Raw genomic sequence first — 16479 nt, forward strand, 5'->3', positions numbered from 1 at the left:
TTGTTTAGTCCCTTGGGTGCAGATTTGTATATCCTGTTGCCAAGGTGAAGGTAATAATTGAATCTATCCTAAATCTGAGTGATGGAGTAGTCAGAAATGACTCCATCTGACAGAAGAGCCAGGAGGCAAGTGATGGATACTATTGTCCAAACGTGACCCTCCATTAACACTACCTATCAGCATCTGGATCCTGTCACCAGTTCCCATCCCAGAGCCAAGAGGGCTGCCTGGCATATTCTAAGCACTTCGAGGGCTTCCATGCTGTGCTCAACCCCACAGCAACTAAATGGGTGGAGAGACTGACCTAAACCCTGCCCCCTCTATCTCCACTCGCCTTATTTCCCCTCTCTAGGCCCATTGTTTGGCAGGTGCTGGCAATTTGCTCCTTATCTTGCCTCTGTTTACGAGGGCTTTTTATTAATAACAAAGGGAGAAATGGTATTAATATTAATTAACACCATAAAATGAAACAGTTTTGGGAATCCACCAAGTGAATAATCTCATCGTCTAATTGGAGCTGGAGAGAAAGGGGAGGAGGTGGAGAGAGGAAGGGGAGGGAGGAGGGGGAGATACAGATGACCTACTGGGTGACAGGCACAGGTTGGAAGGGTGACATTTTATTGTAAGCCTCCCAATGAAAGGAAGAAAAGGAAGGGACCAGTCAATTTAATGCAGAGACCAAGAGTGCAAGAGTGTTGCTAAGAGACAGAGATGCTGGTAAAGTTCTATCAGAAGCACTACTCTGACCTTATGCAAATAGAGGCGGCCAACTCTTTGTGGAACGGCTGAAAATTCCACCCCCTGTGTCACCAATACCTGGCATCGAGCCTTTTATTCAAATGTTCTCTAAAAACACACACAGAGGATGTGACAAAGCATGACACATTTAGGAGCTTTAACGAAAAAAAAAATACCACACAAAGAAAATGGGGGGGGGAGTAATAATAGTAATAATTTTTAAAACTCAGGGGAAAAAATCAACACCAGATCTTCCTGTGGAAATGTCACCCATCTTTACCTTCTGGCACTGTCATTTTCCTTTAGCTGAAAAGTAACCTAAAGATTCAGAAATTGCCCTCTCATTGCGGAAGTAGAAGCTTATTAAGATACCGCAGTGGTGCTCGAAGTACCGTCATTAATTTACACCCTGAAGAGTGTGAGGAGGGGATGGTGTGAGGGCGGGTGGGAAGGGGTAAGGAAGCTTGGTGCAGACTACACAAATCACAATATATCCTGTTCCCCAAACGAAATAAAGTATCTTATCTACCCACTGTAGGACAAGGTTAAGTGCAAAAACAGAGAAGCCTGGGAACACTGATTCTCCCATGAAACTGCATGTTCTCATAGTTAAAATGGGAAGGCCAAACACACTTCGTTGAGCTGATGGCACTTGGGCACCTGCTGTGGAAGGGTCTCTGATCATCCTCAGACAGGACAAGAAGATGGGAGTGCATTTCAATATGAAATGAAGTTACATTTTGCCTACAGGTTCTAGGCTGTGCATTAATGTTGGAAGGTGAGCTTGGAACTGGAGCTGGAAGCACCATACATCTAACCCCTGGGCTCCACAAAGTAGCCTTGAGAGGTTTGATGAGAGAAACCAGATCCAATCTCTCAGAATGGCCCTACCCCATGCTACTGAGCTTGTCACCTTCTGGAGCACTTTTGGGGCTGGGCTTTGGGCAGGAGTACTTCCAAATGTCCAGGCCAAATTCTTTCTCTCTCTCTCTCTCCTTTCTCTTCTTGCTCCAGGTTAGCATCTGTACTTCTCTATTGGGTTGTACATCACACAAAATAGGAACCACATTCCCCAGGATAACCTTTCCCCTAGGCAAACCGCTTGACCCATAATGTGCCAATTCTGAAAATTTGAAAATCAGAGAGAGAGAGAGAGAGAGAGAGAGAGAGAGAGAGAGAGAGAGAGAAAGAGAATAGGTGATTTTCATAGTTCTTGATCAAGTTCATTCCCTTGAGGTCACCTTTACGTTTTCAGCTTAGGGAACTTTTGGGGTATGATGCTGGAAGTGAGTGGAGAGCTGACTGGAGGGAACCACTGGCCAGAGAGAAGGGGCTTTCTCCTTTGCCACATGCCTGCCTGCCCTCTTGTAGTTCCAGAAGCCTCCACCCATAACTGTTGGCAGCCAGAACCCAATATAACCTGGATTTTTTTCCCCCTTCTGGATCCTTACTCCTCACATCAGCGAAGTAGAGGAATAGAAACATTTTCTGTGAGGGGAAGGCATCACATACACAACTTTAAAAACTCATTTAGCAAGCCTCCTTTTAACCACTCCATTTCTTCCCTCTGTTTTGATTTCAATATTGATAAAATGCCCACTGTTTCACATCTTTATGATAATAGTTGCAAATGAATACATTTTTCGACTTAGGGGCCTTTCAAATGTTCAGTGGCAAGTAACTTCCCAGGGCAACTTCTCCCTAGGATCCTCCCTCCTCCCCTTTTAATGGTGGGACTTTTCATAATGTGCACAATACTATTAAAATTTCATATTAGCAGTGTGTATGGTGAACTTTGTAATGGGAAATTCAATAGCTGCTGTAAATATTAATGGAATATGAAATGAAGCCACAGCCTCGACCAGCCCTGACAGTAAAACGGAGTGAGCATGTGGCGGCCCCGGGGCGAGAGAGGCCTTTCCTCTTGTCGCTCTTGCTTTATTACATTAGCACGGGCCTCCCCGCACCGGCGTGGGCTCTGAAGCCGAGGCGCCGGGTCACCCATGACAAATGTCCCCGTGTCTCGCCAACAGGCCCCGCCTGGCCCTGCCACTCCATCTGCCCAACAGGCCCCCGGAGAGTGCTTGCGGGTGTCAGTTTCAGGTAAAGAGCTCTTGAAAGGGCAAAGTCTCCATAAAGGTTCCAAGGGTTCCAAGTGCCTCCCCAAGTCTCCGTAGCCTGGACCCCCGCTACAGTAGGGGGGGGTGGGTCGTACCGGGGTGGAGGAGGGGAGAACCCTAAACGCGTGTGTCAATCAACCCTAGGCGAATTTCTGGGCTTGAAAGCGTTATTAGGAAAGTCAGATTCTAACCTCCCACCCTCACCTCGATCCCTCCCCACCTTCTGCCCAAAGGATCCGCCTCAGAATTGGGCATAGTGTTGGGTAGGGCATGTGGGAGGGGACTGCGGGCAGTCTGGACAGAGATTTGGCGCCAGCTGCCACCACCTTCCTTCCCCCCGCCCCGGTGCTGTGCTGGGTTGCAAACTGCCCCCGCAGGCACCGGCCTCCCGGGAAAGCTTGAGACGCGGGGACAGCTTATTTGTAGTGATCTGTAGACATTCGGAACCTAGGCCCTGGGACCGCCAGCTCAGCCTCTTCCCTGGAGTGAATCTTCTGGGACCCCCGAGGGGAGGGTACGCAGTAGACTCTGGGAGGAGCAGGGCTAACTGGGGCCCGGGCGCCCAGACTGGGTGAGTTCTGAGCCTAGGTCGCCGCCAAGGAAGGTCCTGGGAGGCAAGACGCGCTGACAAACGTGGCCGTCAACACTTCGAGCTGCCCTGACGAGTTATTTCAACAGGCTGGGAAAGATCGGTATTTGAGTGGCAGGCGACGCCTTTCCTCACTCCCAGTATTTATGTTGTACTGACGGCACTTATGAGAACTTAGTTTTAGATGGGACGCTAATCTTCACTTGTTAAGAGATAGGCTGTCAACATTTGGGGGCTTTCCCATTCTGGACGTCCCAGGTCCTCCCTGGCGTTCGGCCGCTCCCCACCTGGTCAGGGCGCTGGGTGTCGCAGGTCCGCGTGTGGCAGAGGCGGGGAGCCCTGGGTGAGCAAGGTGAGCGAGTTGGAGACGCCTGCCGCGAACGGAAGTTAAAGTCAAAATCGACTTAAATAAGTTCTCAGCCTGGGCCCGCACTCAAGATGATCCCGGCACCAACCCCTTTCATTTTTTTGCCTGTTTGCAAGTGGGGAGAGTGGAGTTTTTAATCATGGAGAAGAGCTTTCCTTAAGTCACAGGGCACACAGACGCTAACATCAGGGCAAGTCTCTACCGAAGTTTCACTGGTGTGAAGTCATCTACCATTTTCATTTAACCACTAACTCCACCGGGTCACTTTTCTCTTAAATCACAGGGAGCTCCCCTTTAAATTATTTCCTGCCCAGTTATTTTTTTTCCTCCAAATTAATCCAGAGTACAGTAGTTCCCTCATTTGCTACACTGCACGCAAACAGCAGAGCCGAAATAAACTGAAATAAAAACGGAATTGAAATGCACCAGGGGTTTCGCGGCAGGAATTGTTTCAACAAGGTATTCACGTTTTCCAGATCCGTTGAAATGTTTAGGTGTGATTTGCATTCTCTCCGACGGTCTGGCCAGTTCCTTCACCCCTAACCGCTTTCATTTGTACACCCACCAGTTTAATAGTTGTGCCTCACTCTTTCTTTGGCGCCATTAAATCCACTTCTTTCCCCCCAGGATGTTGCAACTTCTTCACCTTGCCCTTTAAAAGAGTTACACTTTCCTAGAAGACTAAGGGGGGAAAAAGGACAAGAAATGGATATAGGTTTTGTAAGTGTTAAATAACTTTCTCAGCGTGTATTAAAGGAAGATTGTATTTTATCAACAGCTGATTGATGCAGCCGTGTGATCCTGTCGGTTTGTCTATAGTATCATATTTATTTAACCTGCTGGGGGACTGTGTTCAGGGGCAGCCTGTTCATGCTGACAAGAGCATGCACATTACACACTACCCCAGGTATTTTGATTGATTGTTCCCACCCCAAAGCCTTTGGTTCATAATTTAGCACAGCGGGTTCTGCATCACAGACTAGGTTAAAAAAAAAAAAAAATCCTGTAAGAGATTTCAATGAATAACTAGCGCCAACAAACGTTTCTCTACCTGCAACCCCCAAATAGTTTAAATGCCTCTGGAAAGTGTTCAGTTTTTATAATTAATGATTACAGGGCATGTAAAACTTTATTCACCCTAATTTCCAGCAAAGTGATCAGATGATTCATTTTTAATCTGTGACTGAATCAACATTTTCTTAGTTGGGGGGTGGCATGGAAGTGGAGAAATGTTGACGACAATGTAAAAAAATGTGGGCTTCTATCATCCACTGTCAGTAACAGGCTTGAGGTGTGGAAGCAGTAGAAAGGCAGACAAAATACTACTCTTTTGTGATATTCTTCTGAGTGTTTTGTGGACTTAGTTCAAAAAGTCTTTAGGTAGCAAACTGAATTTTTGTTTCCACTACTTACCTTCTAGGGTGAAGAATGATTTTTATTTTTACAGGTGACAAACTCTTTAGTGTGCAGAGTAAACATTCACAATATTTATGTATTTTCAAGTAAATAATCTCAACCGTCTGGGCACACCCCAGTGATTGTAAAAGTTGCGACCTGAAAATAGCATTACCTAGTACCTTGCCAGTCAATAATTATTTTATATTATATTTCTTAAAAAAGTTTCTCTTTTCTCCCCACCCCACCTCTCTCTTCCTTCCTTCTTTCCTTTTTTTTCCTTTTCTTTCTTTCTTTTTTTTTTTTTTTTTTTTTTCTTTTTATGGTGCTAGGATCAAACATGGAGCTTCAGGCATGTGAGGCAATGAGTCTACCACTGGGCTGTAGCTCCAGCTCAGAAGGAGGTTTTTTGACAATCTTTTTTCCTAACACCAATAGAACATATGTGTGTGTGTGCATGGGTGTGTGTGTGTGCATGTGTATGTATATACTAACTAATGTGCATTTATTCAATGATTGTTTTTGTCATGATAAAAGTGGGACACATTTTTCTGTGTATTTTCTTGGATTACTCTTATTCTGGCTGGTAAGTGTGTGTGTGTGTGTGTGTGTGTGTGTGTGTGTGTGTGACATGTGTACAAAAGCAAATTCTAAACATATGCTGATTTCCTTGGAAAGAAATGCTGTTTATTGTGCTTGGTGTTTTTGTTTTTGTCTTTTAAAGATCCCTGAAACCTGAAAAGGCCATCTTAGCACCAGTATGAATCTCTTTGCCCATCAAAGTTTTACTCTGTTGTTTTAAGTTAGATAGGAAGATCATACCAAATTGGTTACTTGCATGGGTATAAAATGCTGCAGTCAAGGGTGAGACTTCATAGCATTTAAAAAGGTTTAGTGCATAATTGCCCACGTGAGTCAATATGTCTAAAACAGTTTTCCTCCTTCAATTCTTTGGTTAATATTTGGGGAAAAGTTATTATTTTTTTTTAATATACCTAGTGATGGCAGATAATGACAACATTGAACATTAAAATTTTCTTTCTCATTCTGTGTATTATTCCCCAAAGTGTTACTTTTGATTTGATTATGTACCTTTAAATGATGATAAAGATATCAGTCAAGTGTGATACACTTTCCTCATTCCACTTAGTATAGTCCTTATTAATGTCCCTTATTTGCAAAAGTACTGAAGTCTTTCTTTTATTGTCTTATATTTGGGGCAGGTATGGGAGATCCCAATGGCATTCCTTCTTTGCTGATAATATCATGTTCAGCAACTCTTTTTATCCCTAGATGTTGCTATTTATCTTTAGATGATGTTCAATGAGAAAAAGAAGAATATTTGCAAAACTCCAGGAGATGCATCTTTTTGCTGAAAAAACAGCTATTAAAGGAAGTAAGTACAGACACAGTGTCCAGAGAAAAAGAGAAAGGGCAGGCTGGCAAAGGACATATTTACCCATGACCTCATGGCAGCCAGGAGCATAAAGACAGACCAAACAAGGTGAAAGATAGAACAATTTGTTCATGGCAAACAAATTCTGCACATTTTAACCACATAAGCTAAAGAACTTCTGAGAAACCATGTGAATCCATTTGTAATCATTTTCTAAAATGTTTTAGAAATCATTGCTTTGAATTGGGAATAAATCTAAAACCATCCACTACCAGGTTTCTTTAATAGAATACTAGGTACATTGTCTATAATAATGAAGGAAATAATTTCATGTGTTTCCTAGGGAGTCAAATAAATGGAATGGGGTCCTATTTATTTTCAAGGGGATACTTTGAAAATATTTAAAGCATGCTCATACATATGTGCACATACAAATTAACTTCTTTGAAGTGTGGCTACTTCCTAGCTGTGCAGCCCTGGGCAAGCTGCTTAATTTCTCTGTCCCCGAGTTTCTTCATCTAGTGAAATAATAATAGTACATCCATCAGAGGTTACTGTAAGGATTATGTGAGCTAACTGATGTGAAACTTCTAAAGCAGAGCCTGGCACTCGATAATTTTCAGTCATTCACCAGCTATTATTTATAGGCATAATTTGCACTAATGTCTTATTAATATCACTGTTGAAAAACAGTGTTTTTGTCATGGTCACCTACAATGTTGTGACTGGACTCCAAAACTTGAAAATTTGCACTGTGCTGAAGTTTCTCAAGGGGCAAAGTAATCAATCACTGGATCACTGTCCTTCTTTTGTCCTCAAGTCCCAGCTACACTAAGCAGCCTTATATGTAAACACAGAACTAAAATGTAGCTCCAGGAATTGACAGGAATGCTACCAGAATGTTTGTACACCAAATCACAGGCTAACTCTACCAAGACATCCCCTCCTCAATTCAAACAGCTGTGTCACTTGCTACTGTATGTTCAAGGATGCAGGTATACATCATTTCTTTCTTTTTTTTTTTTTGTGGTGCTGGGGATTGAACCCAGGGCCTTGTGCTTGCAAGGCAAGCACTCTACCAACTGAGCTATCTCCCCAGCCCACATCATTTCTTAAAAGCATCCTTTTGGGATATGCATTTTATATGAGCCACACACTATACTTTATCAGGTTACTTAATTTTAATTTTAATTTTAATAGGGATATATCCTAATGATATGTCATAATGCTTACTAAAAATTTACAATCTTGATGTGAAATGAATTGATTGAAATAATAAAACTATTTGGGATTTGATTTTTTCCCCTATCCATCTGTTGAGTTTAGGAATTAAGAGAAAATCAGTTTCAATTAAAAATGATAACACTGTTACCTTGACTATGGAATATCTTTCTTATTGTTTTTGAGCTGGTCTCCTAACACTTTCAACAGTGACTTGAGATCTGAACTGAAGTGAAACTGGTGTTTGAAAGGTGGCTAACAGTACCCTCTCATTTTCTTGGGACCATCCAACATAGACTTGTTTTTGTTACAGTTAGATCACAGAATAGTTTTCATTTCTTGAAAAATTTATTGGTGCATAATAATTACATAGACTAGTGGGTTTCATTTTGGCATATTTGCATATGTACATATCATAATTTAATCAGCCTAATTCTTCAGTACTTCCTCTTGCCCTTCCCTTCTCCCTCCCTCAATCTTCTTCCTTGCCCTATTGGTCTCCCCTCTGTTTTCATAAGATCCCCTTTCCTATACCCTCCTTTTCTCTTTAGTTTCTATATGCTGAGAGAAAACATCTAACCCTCGAGTTTCTGAGTCTGACTTATTTTGCTTAATATGATGTTTTTCCAGTTCCATCCATTTTCCTGCAAGTGACATAATTTCATTCATTTTATGTCCCTCCTCCTACTAACTGATGCAAACAAAACCAGAGAGGAGCTTGTATTTTCTGACATGTGTTACCATTAACCTTGAACTTTGAACCACACCCCCTTCTCTTGACAGTGTTCCCTATCGTACTTATTTCTCTTTTCAGTGTGCTCAGTGTCATTAGAGTTTGTTTCCACTCTGCATATACACCAAAAACAGGTGAAGTCCTGAGAAATTGGACTTTGTGAGGTTAAGATCCTGTAAACCAGGCATGGACTTACATAGCTGATAAGATATTTCCTCTTAAATGTCATTGGTTGTTGCTCTATTTGATATGAAAAAATGGCTTTTAGATGTTTAAACTCAGTTTCAGGGTTAGACATTGTCTCACTTTTTCCTTAATTTACTCTTTTAGATGAGAGTAAAAGTAACTTGCTAGAAATATACAAACCCTTCCAATTACGACTTTCCACAATTGCTCTATAGACCTCAAATGAATCTTTGACTTTCTCTTATTCTGGGCAATAAGAGTTTCAAAGTTGTCTAAAAGGTACTGAACAAAGATTTAGACTATCCCCAGAAAGGTAGGTAAACCACTGTGACCTGTTATTTCCTGAATGTGAATTGCTGAGATTTAAGGAAATATCACCGTTTTCCTTTAACTCACATAGAAATTCTTTTAAAAACATTGCTCCTTTTGAGATTTAGCAAGTAGTTAAACTAGTTTACACAGTTCTTTTCTTCCCCCTTCCTTTTAAGTACAGCCCCAAAGTAAGCAGACACTTTAACTTGCCTTTCTATTAGACAGATTTTTCTTTATTGCCTTTTCATAGCACAACTATCAAAAATAAGATAATGCCCAAAGATCTGGGACCTAATCAGCTTTCTGGCTGAGTTTAAAGAGTCTTGAGACTGTATAAAGGTAGCTCTGGTTATGTGTGCAGGCTCACTGCAGTGTTTGTTCTGCCATATTTTGATGGAGAGGGTAATGTGTTTGTTAGATAAGGCGAAAAGGACCAGCCAAAAAAGCAAGGCTCTGTTTGATAAACCCTGACATATTTAGCCATTTTTCACACACATGAAAGGAAGTTTTAAAACTCCAAGGAAAATAGAGGTGTCCATTCAAGCACACTAATGTTTATCAAGACAAAAAAAGGTAAATAAAGAAAATTGGTATTTTGTAGTCTATTAAATTAATTAGCTCTAGAGCTTATCATTAAATTTAATAGCAGAAAAAAATGCAAGTTTATTTCTTGTTGTTATTAATATGAAAGGTAAGTTCTTTAGGCTTGTGTACATTGGAAAGACAGTTGTTTTGCTTGGCTCCTGTGGCCCCGGTGGAAGATATGAGACTCCTCTAAATGAGCTCATGAATTGAAGTTAAACTTTTACAAGGCTGATCTGCACTTATTGGAATGAAAATACAACTTGAAATTAGTGTGAAAATACATGATGATATGTTTTGTAGAGTGACCTATAGCGTGAAAACAGATTGGTAAAGCAGAATAAAAATACATGCCTCCTGGCATATACTTATAGTTTGAGGTGAGTATGTTCTAAAATTCCAATTAAAATAAGTTCATGCATAAACATATTTTAAAATGAAACCACTTTACAGTCTAGAATGATTTAAAAAATTCTGGGGGCAAACTATACATTGCTTTATAAAAAGTTCCCTTTTCTAGGAAAAGTAAAAAAAATAAAAAATCAGAAATTTTCACAAATTACAGCCTTCTTTCAAAATAAGAATTTCAATAAGTTTAAAGATAATACGGTGCTCAACTTTAAGACTTTATGCTTCAAGTTAATTAAAAGGAAATATCAACTATAAATCAAAATTTTAGTAAAATTTTCTAATTTGTTTCCTAGAAAAGATACTTTTCTAAGTTTTTTCTAAATTAAAAGTATTCAATAAACTAAAGAAATGATCCCCAATGATTAGTTCATCTATAGATTTCTTAAGGATATAATCACTTGAATCTCTAGAAATGTTTCTTCTATATATTAATCATTTAAAACATTTCTTATGCCTTGGTGTTAATAATCTATGAGTGTAGATTTTTAGATGAATTTAATGTCAACTAGGGATTAATGTGCATTAATTAAATTGACTGTATCTTCTTTAATGAGAAAAAAGGATTTAGTTTTTAATACTGATGATCTTAATAAAGCTTCTCTCTACTTATCCATATTTTCTCAACATTAGGAATTATTTTTATTAGAAGATGAATTAATTTAATATTGGTAGGGTAGCAAAACATGAACTATATCAAGTGATTACAAGCTGACTTTGTTTTGTTAGTGAGACTACCTTTTAATGAAAAAGAAATCAATTAGCATCAGTCATTTAAACATAAAAACATAAATTAGAACTTCAGACAATTTTCTTTTGAGCATTATGTAAAATGACTAGCACTTTGATAGACGTTGACACAGACAGTACCTACCATATAGTGTAAATGTTTAACACACTTGGTTAAGTTCTCTTAAAGAGTGTTAAAGTCATATCTTATGAATGTATTTAAAGTAAAATTATTGTACTAAAAGGTGCAGTACCTTGAAAAAAATCTTCAGGTCTTTGCAGAAACTCTATTATATATCTATATGACTATGTATGGATAGATTTAATCACTTGGATCTCTAGAAATAAAAAAATAATTATATTATATATTATATAATTATATTTCTCTCTATATAACTGTATCAATAAAGATATGTTCCACTTCATAGGGGGGATGCAAAAGTTTTCCTAATATGTCCCATTCCTGGGTACCATTAGTTATATATGGACACAATACCATTATTTTGTTTATTTAGTTTTCTATGTGCTGCTGGAGACCGAATACAATGCCTCAAACATGCTAGGCAAGCACTATACCACTGAGCCACAACCCAACCCAACCTTGAAGTTCTTATCCTTTATTTTTGGAGATATGCATTGGCATTAGAGGTCAAAATTCCTTTCTAAATTAAATTTTTATTATTATCTGGAAATGGAATATGAATGAGTAATACAGGGAGGAGAGAGAAGAGCAACTAGTAAAAACCACATCAAACCATGCATATTGAATACAACTACTGATAAAGCACACTCTACTCCATAAATGTGTACAATTATTGTGTGCCACTAAAAACCCAACCCAGCCCAACCAACAATCCAGGATATCCCCCTTCTCTTTCTCTCATATTTCTATATACAGCCCACATTTTCATAGTTCAAACTCATGAGCTCTGTCACCCAACCCCTCTCAAAGACTCCTCACAAGTGAATTCTCAGCTGTTGTTCCATGTTCTGTTAGAGCTCTTGCTTATGTTTAGTAACCTGACAAGCTAACCTACCAACACCCCACATTTACAGTGGGTGCATATGATGGACGAAGCATTGACCTTTGACAGGTTATTTCTTGCACCTTTTAAGATTCATTTTTCAGCCAGTGTGATATGAGGTTGGTCCCACTGTTATGTCTGATTACAATGTACCAAAAAAGAAGAGAAAAGAAACCAGATATAAGGTTGGGTCTTAAGCAAATTAAGAAAAGATTTGTTTCCTAACTTTTTTTTCTCTTTTTAAATTTGTTCTAATTAGTTATACATGACAGTAGATGCATTTTGATGAATCATACATAAATAGTGTTTCTTAACTTTACTCCTGGAAATTAAGTGGTCTAGTCCAGAGACTTCTACTTTTAAAAAATGTTGTGCCCAGATTTGGCCACTATAGCTTTTACTAGTGTGACTACCTCAGTCCCAATTAATTAATAAAACAATAGAATCCACTTCTCAGTCTTGTTGAAGATACAAAAGAAGTGATACAAAGTTCTTAGTTCTGTGCTTGACTCAGAATGTAGCTTCCATATAGGACAAATCTCATTATTATATCCTGAGGATGATGACTGTAATGGATTGCAGTTTGTAAATCAAGTCATTTAAAGAACAGTTGAGAGACAACTGAGTGAGGATTTATAGAATGTCCTAAAAGGCTTTCAAAGGGAAATAGAGGAAGACAGGTATTGTCAGTAGTAGATCTCCACTCAATATGAGGAAGAACTTTCTTATAATTCAATCAGTTTGAAAACATTGAAAGAGATGATCATATCATTTGTGAGGGTGGCAGAGAATGGATAATTAGATTATACCATAGTTGTGCAAATAACTGTTTTCCAAACCCGGTTGCATAAAATGGAACCACCTGGAAAACTTTAAATATCTGTATTACAAGCACCTGAGAAATGTCTTCTTTCACAAACACAAGCATGCCATTTACAAGTATAATTTCTGGTATTTGTTAGAAATGAGACACCTTGGCTGTGGAATACCAAGATGAGATCTAGTCACAGTGAAAGCAAAATTATTTGTTTGTGTTTGATTGTCCCCTGTGAAACTCAGCAAATCACACTGTCTCTCTTTTTCAAATAACATTCTGATTGATAGGAGAGGATGAAAATAAACATTGAGGACAGTGATGGGGGGGAAAAAAACAACTATAGTGTAGGAAGTATCACAAAACAGGCATCCTGGTCCAAATTAGTTCTCCCTTTTTCAAATGATATTGTAATAATAGCTACCAATTATATAATATATTTTTCCATTCCTAATTTGCTGGCTAAATTTGTTTAAACTCTTGGATCCTAAGTTTACTTTTCTGAATAGGGGTGGAAGAGTTGGAGTAGATCAGGAGTGACCAAATCAAATGTCCACAGCAGTCTGACAGGGACTAAACATGGGTAATGGAACAGGTGTGGTGTAATTGGTACTGGCAGGGACCATGGCAAACTGGAGAGTACAGGACTGTTCTAAAAAGGACACTGCTTTTTATTTCCATTTAAATGTGGCCCTGTGGAAGAAGTTTAGTTTTGCCATAGTCTTTGGTTTTGCAGGATAATCTAGAAATTTAATTTTTTCAAAATGTGAAAGCAGTCATTTAAAAAAGCACTTCATGCCAGGTATGGTGGTACATGTCTGTAATCTCAGTGACTCAGGAGGCTGAGGCAGGAGGATCACAACATCAAGGTCAGCTTCAGCAATTTAGCAAGGCCCTCAGGGAGACCCCATCTCAAATTAAAATATAAAAATGCTGGGGATGTAGCTAAGTGGTAAAATGCCCCTGGTTTCAATTCCCAGAACCAAAAAATAAAAAGCCATTTTATAATTCCAAATGACTAATATCAGAGCCTAGATCTAGCCGGTGGTCATTGCTTGAATAAAATGACTAATAATGGCTAATGGCATCTTCTGGCATTAATACTCTCAGCATTGCTTCTCAAACTTGTGTGTGCATAGAATCACCTGGAGAGTTTTGAATCATAGACTTCTGGGCTACACAGCAGGAGATGCTGATTTGTACTTTTTACAAGTTCCCAGTTAATGCTGGGACCACCATTGACTGGTGAACATGCAAGTAGGGAGTTCATCACTGCACTGCTCTTGTTGACTCGATAATTCTAGGTATCCACCTAAGAATACATTCAGGGGGTATCTCCTCCTCTCCCTCTTCTTCCTCCTCCTCCTGCTCTTCCTTTCTTTTCCTCCCTGAATCAGTATGACACTTTAGGGATGAATACAGTTTGTATTTTTTCATTAGAAAAAAGCTGCATTAGGGAAGCAGCGAAGTGTTGATATTGTGGAATTCAGCCTTGTTGACTTGGAAGAAAATGCTCAGTCTGATTGAGAAGATAGAATCATCCCTAAATTCTTTGCAGATAATCTGTTTCATAAATAAATATAGCTAATGATACATTACAGGTGATTACTTGGTCCCAGGTGATGACAACCTTGTCCTAGGTAGACACATTCTCATTCCAAAAACAGGTGAAGAAACTGAACCTCTGAGAGGTGAAATATCTCATCCTAGATCTCATGGGAACTGAGTAGAAGAACAGATTGAAAGCAGGATGGTTTGATTCCAAAGCTTATGTTCTTTCTGGGTTACCTCCTAATTTATATGCACACACATTAATTCTATTAGTTAATAAAATATAACACAATATACACCATACCTAGCTCCATAAGGATTCAGATTGAGTGATAAACATGAAAATTATATTGTTGAATAAAATAAATTAGGTGTAAATAAAATTAAAAAATAAACAGGGAGGAAAGGAAGATTGAATACAGAATGGTATTTGATAAACCCCTATTCTACTGTTTTTTAGAAACTTGACTCAATTTGTAAAGAAAGGGCAGGCTATAAGAGCACTGTGTTACATTGTTGATACGTGCCAGGTAAAGGCAGAGAGGTAGCAAAAGTAGACGAAGCTGCCTCATTTCCCAAATGAGTCCTGACCTGGTCTCCTAGTCCAGGTAACCCCTTGGGGTTGTGACTATCTGAGATGGTTACCATGGAGCTCACAGATCTACCTGCTTCTGAAGGGTGGAGAGAGCACAGGGGTGACAACTAGGGATACACATTGCTATTGACCTAAGTGACCTACATGGTATTGTAAATCTGAAGTCAGTGTTCTCGTTTGTTTAATTCCATCAAGTACTCTCTGACATAGCACTACGAACAGGTTCTAAATTAAAATAGTACCATCAGTTGATGATAATGCTTTAGATTAATTGCTCTAAGTCAATGTAAGATCATCATTCTTCATATACTTTAAAACTCAAAGTTCTTCCAGTTGGTCTTCCAATTTCATTTGTTTAGAGTCAATACATTCTTCTGGTTGCAACATAAAAAGGGCATGAAGATAGATGATTTCAGCAGGAGAAACAAAAAGAGGCTTGGGTGGCTGGAAATGTAGCTCAGTGGTAGAGCATATATTTAGCATTGCGTAAGACCCTGGGTTTCATCCCACTAATGGGGTAGAAGGGGCAAGGATTCCTGGGAAGGAAAGAAGACAAATACAAAACAAGAAAACAAGAAGTTTTCTTGCTCAAGAGTAAGGAAATTATCTTCCACTTTAAAAATGTCCAGCCAGCCTACTACACAGTTTTCTTATCTGAAAACAAGGGTTGGTGTCCCATCCATCTCTAAGATCTTTTCTGGCTCTAGCACGGGGAAAGCATTAATCAGACTGTGATGTGATGGAATCAGAGATGGGTAAATGAGAAACAGGGGTAATTGTAATCCTCAGAACACCAGCGCCAAGCATCCTTCTGAGATGTAGCCAAGCAGCTTCCAGAGAGGCTGTGAGACTCACAGGATGGAGCTGATTCACTTACTCATTCTGTAGCTGCACACTGTGAAGATTAGCCAACCAGTTTGGAGCAGAGAGTTCAGCCCAGGATGGAAGGCATTTCCAAGGAATTTAATTCTTCTGCCAACTGGATCACTTGAGTCATCTCACAACATCACATTCCAATTATAACGCTCATGCAGAGTCATCAGGCATTAATAGGGAGATTGGCCTGGGTTTAGCTTTGCAGATCTGTCACATTCATGTTTCATAACTTCACTTGGTTTTTCAGAAATCATTTGGCATAGGCCATTCCACAAATCTTCGCTTTTTTTTTTTTTTTTTTCCTTTTGCATGTTCCCCGGGTACTCAGGGGCACTTGACCACTGAGCCCCCCAACCCTATTTGTATTGTATTTAGAGACAGAGTCTCACTGAGTCACTCAGCACCTCATTTTTTGCTGAGTCTGGCCTTGAACTTGTGATCCTTCTGCCTCAGACTCCTGAGCCTGTAGGATTACAGGCATGTTTCACCACGCCAGGCCCAACCTTTGCTTTTTTAAGCAAAGGTTGTTTCCAATAGTTCCCAATCTTGTACCCTTAATCAGAAAATATGTTCCTTCCCCTTTTTGTTTGACCTTGTTGTTTGACTAGTAGAAATACAATAAAAAACAAGCAAAAAAGCAAAGTACCTTTTGAGGCCCCCTTATTTGGCAGGTGTAACAGTTCATGCTCAAAAGATTGGCTTCTCTGAGAGCTGAGTTGCTTCCTGAACTTTTCAGCATTTCATCCTCTGAGATTTCTGGGGTCATGGTGTGGTTCTGTCCCTTTCGTATATTTTGCTTCAGGTGCCATTGCTTGTATTTCAGAGTGTGAGTATGTAGATAG

Source organism: Sciurus carolinensis, chromosome 2, assembly GCF_902686445.1.
Source record: "Sciurus carolinensis chromosome 2, mSciCar1.2, whole genome shotgun sequence".
Lineage (NCBI taxonomy): Eukaryota > Metazoa > Chordata > Mammalia > Rodentia > Sciuridae > Sciurus > Sciurus carolinensis.